This window comes from Lithobates pipiens, unplaced genomic scaffold (genome assembly GCF_037356315.1).
Source record: "Lithobates pipiens isolate NorthernLeopardFrog02 unplaced genomic scaffold, aLitPip1_a1.2 Scaffold_18, whole genome shotgun sequence".
NCBI classification, from domain to species: domain Eukaryota; kingdom Metazoa; phylum Chordata; class Amphibia; order Anura; family Ranidae; genus Lithobates; species Lithobates pipiens.
In genome coordinates this window covers 114,836,026-114,844,375 of record NW_027507758.1, presented here as the reverse complement: position 1 = coordinate 114,844,375, position 8,350 = coordinate 114,836,026, and positions in this window count along the sequence as shown.

The following is an 8,350-nucleotide window of genomic DNA, read 5'->3' as shown; positions in this document are numbered from 1 at the left end:
CCAGACTACAACCATCACATTTTTCTCGTTGCCATGTGTGATCTGTAAGGACACCCAGCCCTTCTGTGTTCAAAACTGAATGGCTACTGGAATCACTCTATCCTGTCTGCTATCACCATTGACTTTTAGTGTAGCTCATTTTAGCACCAGGACAGAAGCACCACATGCAGGGTTTCCTTATGTAAAGCTCACCAACATGACAGCTGAATCAAAGAACTTTTGAGAAAAATTATATGCTCCAGAGCATATATTACATATGTGGAAGTGTAAGGTAAGTAGCAAATTAAAGCCGGCCTACTGCTGGGGCAATGATAGTGTAGTTACTTCCCAATCCTTGTACATAATTTACTTAGCTTTTTAATGGATCATAACAACTATGGAAACCCTAATGGGATGATATTGTATTTCTCGGCGTATAACACACACTTTTTCCCCCTGAAAATAGGGAAGAAATCGCGGGTGTGTGTTATACGGCAACAGCGTACCTCAGAGGGGAAGGAGGGGGACGAGTGCCACCGAAAATCACTGAGCCATCATCTCCTCTCCACTCGGCTCTCCGCTTGGCTCTCTGCTTGGCTCTAACTCGGCTTGGATGTCACACACACACACAGTCCCACCTCCGCCACCGGCATTGGACCAGTGTTCTGTCTATCATAGGAGCTGATCCAATGCTGATGGCGGAGGCAGGACTGTGTATGTGACTGCTGACTGACAGCCGAGTAAACAGATGATGGCTCTTTGATTTCCTGTAAGGAGGGATGGTGAGCTGCATTGATGAGGGAGATGGGCGCAGATCAGGCTACAGATGGGCACAGATCAGGCTGCAGATGGGCACAGATCAGGCTTCACTGAAGCTGCAGCTGGGCACAGATCAGACTGCAGTCAGGCACAGATAAGGCTGCACTGAAGCTGCAGATGGGCACAGATTAGGCTGCATTGAGGCTGCAGCTGGGCACTAATCAGGCTGTTTTTTTTTCCTGAAGACGAGGCTGGACGGTGAGAGCCTGGAGTGTGGCTTTGTGGGTTCTGTTGCTCCCACTGGGCTCGGTGATGGCAGCTCATGTGCCTTCTTAAGGCGGTCGTCCCTAGGTGAGTGTTGGGCTTACCGCAACTTATGCGTTGACTGCAAAGGCTGCAGATGGCAACACTATTGTCAGCAACGGACACGTTAAAAAAAGTCCACACTGCGGAGCCATGTGCCGGCATCCTGGGAGCGCCAGATGTGACCGTAAATGGTTGATGCCTCACTCCTGATACATTAGCAGTCTGCTTTGTCCCTCCTGTGCAATCTAAGTTTCACCTGCTTCTCCTCTTTATCTGCTGGTCCATATCTCCCTCTGAACTCCCCTCCTCTTCCTCTCTTGTGGGCACCCATGTGACATCACTAGACATGTCAGCATCGATGTCACCTTCCCCACCGCTATAATTAGAGATCTCGGAGTAGGCAGCAACACCGGGGACCAACCTCCTCCTTAGGCTGATCTGGGTACTGTCGTCAGACTGCTGAGTGGCGGTTGTTGCTACCTCTTCTTCCTGATCCAATGCCAAGAGTGGCTGCGCATGTCTTGTGATGGATCGGAAAAATAATTCCTGTGACTCAAGCGGAGGGTATATGGTGGTGGTGGTGTTGGTGGTAGTGTCTTTGGGGGTGCACACAGCAGAGAGTGAAGAAGAGGGTGCAGATCGAGAGGATGAGGAGGGTGCGGAAGAGTAAGGCTGAGTGAGCCACTCAACCAAGTCTGGTGCATCCTTTGACGTAATCGTACGCACCTTCTGCAAATTGCCACTTTGACTCAAATCTGTTGCTCCTGCCCTACCCCTACCACCCCTGTGGAAGGGCCTGCCTCTTCCTCTGCCTGTCATTTTTTAAATGACCCTGTGACAAAAGTCTCTAGAGAAGTGCAGTATGTATGTGGAAGAAGGTATATAACACCCCGCTTCAATCTGTCGTTTTTGGGGGCCACTGGTCTATCACACCAGTTATAATACTTTTTTTTTAATTGCGTTTGTCACTCTTTGTAGTATCGCTACAGAACCGATCAGCAGTCACAATGCTGCACAATGGAAATGCACTATACTATGCTTTCTATATGTGCTATATTTTATACGTGTATTACACTCCTATATACTGCACACCAAATAGTACACCTATACCAGTCCTTAAAAGGACCTTTGTGGACCTAATAGTAGCTAGTGAATTGCAGACTGTCCCTGCTCCAAACCAAACTGTCCCTACCTACACTGAGAAACGACAGCTTCAGAATCGGTCAGCAGCACAGCAGTGCAGTGCACTATAATATACTTTGTATATTTGAAAGAAAGTATATTATACGTTTACAATCCTATATACTGTACACCTATACCAGTCCTTAAAAGGACCTTTGCGGACCTAATAGTAATAGCTAGTGATTAAACTGAATGTCCCTGCTCCACACAGTGTGCTTTCCCTACACTGACAAAAGACAGCTGCAGAATCAGTCAGCAGTGCACTCAGCAGCACAGCAGTCAGCAGCAGTGCACCAGAATATACTTTGTATATTTGAAAGAAAGTATATTCTAAGTGTATTACAACCCTATATACTGTACACCTATACCAGTCCTTAAAAGGACTTTTGTGGACCTAATAGTAATAGCTAGTGATTAAACTGACTGTCCCTGCTCCACACAGCGTCCTGTCCCTACACTAACAAAAGACAGAATGTAAAATAGCCGCCAGATCAGGTCTATTTATAAGGTAGAGGGTATGTCCAATTGTCCATATGCTGAAATGTCTCAATTGGCTGTCCTGTACCCCATGATGGATGTGTCATCATGGGTCAAAGTTCTTCACAATGTAAATGCATATGTCCGCCGCGAACAGCACCAGAAGTCCGCCGGTTTGGCGAATCGCGAACGAGCAAAATTCGTCGCAAACCGACCGCCGGGCGAACCGCAAGGCCATCCCTAATGATAAGCGATCTTTCTGAAATCTTTATGGACATCTCATACATCCCTCATATCTCTCCAAGTTTATCCTAGCAAATAAAATCAAGAAAATGAAACAACTGACTGTTTATTGTCTTTTGGGTGATTGATGGGGGGATGGCAGAAGGGTGATTGCTACAACCACACCCGCTGCCCCTACGGGGGTACCGCTACACATGAAAAAAAAAAAACTTTGTAACTTTTATTTTGTTTTACTTAAAATCTGATCTATTGATTCATATAACACCCTGTTTTTAAGCCTCCACAAGGCTTACAAACAGCTTACTGTTGATAATATACTACAATATGCGTAAAACATAGATTCTATAACACATACAATGTAATTAGAACATAACAGTCTGCCATGGTTACCCCCACTCTTCAGTATATTTACATTCATTATTATCAGTTTTATAAAAAAAACATCTAGTCGTCTTATATACTAATGCAGTGTTGGGGTTTGGGAAGATAAACAGTCAGTAAACCCACTACGTCAGGTTCTGTGAAACTTTATCAAATTGAAAAACACAAAAGAACAAGTTGATTCCATTACTATGATAATAACCTATAAAAAAAAAAACAATAAAAAACAATGTGCGTCATTATACAGTTACATCAAAGTAATCACAGTATTTGTTATGTGGTAAACTTGTTACTGATGGGCTGAATAACTGTTTAAAATAATCTTTAATACATTGTTCATCATGTTACTATAAATATCATGTTGATATATTTTCACAGAACCTGAAGAAGTGGGTTTACCGACCCACTAAACGCATCTGCCCAGACCCCACTACTTAATAAGCAAATAAGACAACTAGATATTTTTAGATACAACTGATATTATTGAAGATAAAAATGCAGAAGGGTGAAGGAAACTGTGTATTTATAATTGTATCTGTTGTAAAATCTATGTCGTGTGGAAATTGTAATATATTATCAACAGCCAGGGCCGCCATTAGGGAGCTTGGGCATCCCGAGGGGCCCGGACCACAGGCCCCAACCAGGGCCATCTTTAACGTTGGGCAGCTGCTGTCAGAGCAGACTGGCTGGCAGGATGCAGAGGAGGGTGGAGTGTGGATGGATCCCAGGTGTGTGCAGAGAGCGGTCGGGCCCACTGTCAGGCCATCAGGAATGGCAGTGTGCACCTGGCTGCGAGGGGTAGGTGAGGCCAGGGGGTGCCAGCAGAGAGCCGTGTAGAGGAGGAGGAAAAGGAGAAGGAGGTCAGGCTGAAGGAGCCCCACCCCCGCTCTTTGCTTCGGCCGAAGATCCTGGTAGAGATGGGATACAGGCTCAGCTACCTCTTCTGACACCAGATCTTCTCCACTGACACCATCTGGAGGAGCCAGTGCTGGGCAGGTGAGAGCAGGGAGTACTGATGCTTCCCAAAGTATGTGTGACACTGCCCCCACCTGTCCCATTGGCTTCCCCCTGTCCAACTGTCAAGCTGTCCCCACCTGTCCCACTGACCACCTCCTGTCTCACTGCCCCCTTCCTGTCACACTGTCCCCCTTCTGTCCACCTGCCCCACTGTTCCCCACCTGTCCCACTGCTACCCTTCTGTGGTAGGAGGAGATGGGACTGGAGGAGAAGGACATGCAATAGAGGAGATGGGACTGAAGGAGGAGTACATGGGATGGAGGAAATGGGACTGGAGGAGTACATGGGATGGAGGAGATGGGACTGGAGGAGGACATGGGATGGAGGAAATGAGACTGGAGGAGGAGGACATGGGATGGAGGAGATTTGACTGGGGGAGAACATGGTATGGAGGCACAGGAGGAGGAAGACATGAGGTGGATGAGATGGGACTGCAGGAGGAGGACATGGGATGGAGGAGATGGTACTGAACGAGAAGGACATGGGATGGAGGAGATGGGACTGCAAGATGCAGAAAACGTGGGATGGGGGAAAGGGGACTGGAGGAGAAAGAGGACATGGAATAGAGAAGGAGGAGTAGGTGAGGCTGGACAAGGAGGATATGGGATGGAGAAGGAGGTGGACATGGGGTGGGCCTTTTTGGGATGGCCAGTTGGCGAATTCGGTGGGACGACCAGTGGATGGACCCTGGAAAATGTTGGTGGTCAGGTCCAGGGGGCCCAGGCCTAAAGCTGTGTAAGGTGTCCTAAAATGTCTGATGGCTGCCCTGGCAACAGCCCAGTGGAGGCCTAAAAACTTTGTTTTAAGGATCAAGAGCTTTTAAGTATGAAAATTAAAGTTTTTTTATAGACACTGTTGTTTATACATTTATATGTCCCATTAACATTTTGGACCATTTACCCTTTACAGTAGTATAAGGGATGCTGGTACAGGATTGTGTGGTCCCAGCAGTTGTTGTAGTTCCCAATGCATATGCAAATGTATTATACTCTAAATATTCCACAGTTACTTTTCTTATAAATGATATTAAAGGCATAGAGATGGACCTTTGGAATATAGTATTTTCTGAGTAACACAGTGTTGGGTCCTTTAGGAATTACATGGTCTTCTATGGCTTTAGATGCTCAAGTACACACAAAAACCACTAAAATTATTTTCCTCATCTTGCCCCTGAGGAAGGCACATTAGAAATGCCTTTGTTGTAATGACCACACCCCCAAAGATTAGTGAATGCGAGGAGTATCCTGCTTGGCTACTTCCACTATAATGCAGTCTAGATGCGGTATTTAATTTGTTCTTAAAAGGTTTAAAAGGTTAGACAGAGAAAAACCAAAGCACTTCTAAGTGTGGAGTAGCTTTGAAGTTACTTACTACCTCATTTGATACAGCTTATCACTAAGGGTATGAACAGGCCAACCATTGAGGATTTTGACACTTTATTGTAGAGGTAATGAATGGGTATTCCACCTGAAAAGCTAAAAGCAGAAAATCCTCTAAAAATTTAGAAACTGCCCTACTGCATTGTATGTTTGTTAGGATTAGATTAGCCTTGTGTGGGGACAAAACACTGTAAAAACTAGTACACGCCATTCGTTTTTTGCTGGGTTGAACGGAAAAAAAAACTGTCAGCTTCAGTCATAACCGCTGTACTAGCAATCTGATGTTAGTACAGTGATCTCCCCTGCTGTTCTATTGTGTTCTGACAGGGGGAAGCCCCCTCCTGCCAGAACACTCTGGTCAGGGCTCTCTGTCATTGGCTGAGAGCGCTGTTCGGGAGTCGGTCGGCTGCTGTTTTTCCAGCATGCTCATCTGAAAAAAGCCAACTCCTGTCAGACTGGCTGCCATACACACGGGTCGAATGTTGACTAATATTTATTGACCCAGCCAATGTTGCCCGACAATCGTCCTCTGTGTACTAGGCTTAAAATCTAAAAGTCCCAACTGTGTCTTTGGCTCCAGTGTCAGTCACCTCAATTGATGGTTTCATGGGAGAAACTGAGGGCAGTTCAAACTCCTGTGAGGAGGGAATGGGGGTGTGGCTTACCAATGCTGTCTGTGTCTGTGGACACACACAGCTCAGCATGGTTTCCGATGGGATTGTCACATACAGGTGCCTCTTTAGCACCTGGCATGCTGCAGGAGGAACCCTGGAGGAAGTCAGAGGCCTATAACATCTACAAGAAGAGGAGGAAAGTGAAGTTTCTGTTCGATATCATTGCACAGAGCAGATAAGCATTACCTTTTTTTTTCAATTTGAATTTAATGTTACCAAATATGATATATTGTTTGCATACTAACACATTGTTATTGTCAGATGTACAGTATATTAGTGTTAGACACTGTTCAGTTAATTAGCAACATCAACATTAATTTTGTTATGAATAAAATTTGACAAAACTGTAGTTGAAGATAAGCCAGACTTTGTGGTAAGAAGAGGTGCTAAATTTAAGACTTACTAAACTCTAAAGAATGTTTTCCCACAGGTACGCAAAAGGGAAAAAAAATAAGCCTTTGAAAATCGGCAAAGTTCGACAAACAGTTGACTGTAGAAGGCTGCAAAGGGTCAAGCTAGCAACAAAGCCCAACAAGGCGTGTAATAGGCTGTTTAAACACTCACACCCTTTAAATTTTGTGGGTATCCAAACTGACAAGGGTGTTTGCAAATGCAGCAAAATGCACAAACCATGAAGAGTTTTATTTATTAGGTCTCATTACATTTCCATGCATGACATTGCGCAAATAAAGCAAGAAAGGAGACTAAAGAGGCATGCTTGGATCCTTCGACGAGCCGAGTTTACAAATATGTTGATACATGTATGTTTTATGATGGCAAAAGTCAAACAAACAAGACATGAAGACAGATGTCTTAGTCTTCTCATTCTGTATAGGATGTATGGATATTATACAACTGTTCTTCTAATTCTATGACATGCTCAAGTTCTTGGCTGCATGACATGCCTCTGGCAAGACAACTATGAAATGACTGACACTGGATTTATTTGGCTTGTTAATTAAACATTACACTAGTTGATTTATAAACAAAACTGGAGCAACTAAAGCAAAAATACTGTTGTCTAGGACAAGCAGTGATATGTTTGTTTTCATTTTAAATATGTCCTGGAAAGTGAAAGGTAAGATCTGATTGGTTGCTGCAGACATTAGGCAAGGTTTACTAAGACTGGAGAGTGTCTTGTGCAGCTCTGTAGAAAGACCAGCTTCCAGGTTTTAACCTCCCTGGCGGTATGATTATTTCGGATTTTAGGTGCTGAAAGCGGCGTTACCATTATTTTGCATGAAAATTTGGCATTTTATATTGTAGTCCTGTAATTTTTAGGACATCTCGGGTATGATAAAGTTTGAAAAATTAAATCATAAATTATAATATAATAAATAACTATAAATAATTATACCAAATATTAATATAATAATAATAAAAATTATTCAATAATGTAATCAAATCAAAAACACAGAAATTTGCTCAGTTGCAGAATTGTCCCTGTCATTACTTTTCAGTATTTGATGACGGATCTCCCCACAAATCACTATCGCTCAATTCTGCGAGTGATTCTAATTTATTACCGCTGTTTTCTAGCTGGTCTAAAACCTCTTTTGATGTAAAGGGACAGTTTTGGTTGCTATGGACAATCTCCAGTTTCCAGGCAGAAAGAACAGTTTTTATATTATAAAACTGCATGCAGGACACTGGGCAGACCACTAGGGACAAAGGGGGTGTGAAATAATTCCATACAGCAATGTAATCTGTAAGATTACATTATACTGTATGTAATGTGTATGTTTCACTTTTTGAATTTGGCGCCGTTCTCCGTTCCCGTGCGTCGCAACGCTCGCAGGGAACGGAGCCCGGCGATGTGATACATCGAGCGGAGGACGCCTCGCTCGGACTGTGGGGGGACATCGCTGGATCCATGGGGACAAGGTAAGTAAACTCATCCTGGATCCAGCGATGCGGTCCCGAGTCTAGCTCGGGGTTACCACTAATGGTGCT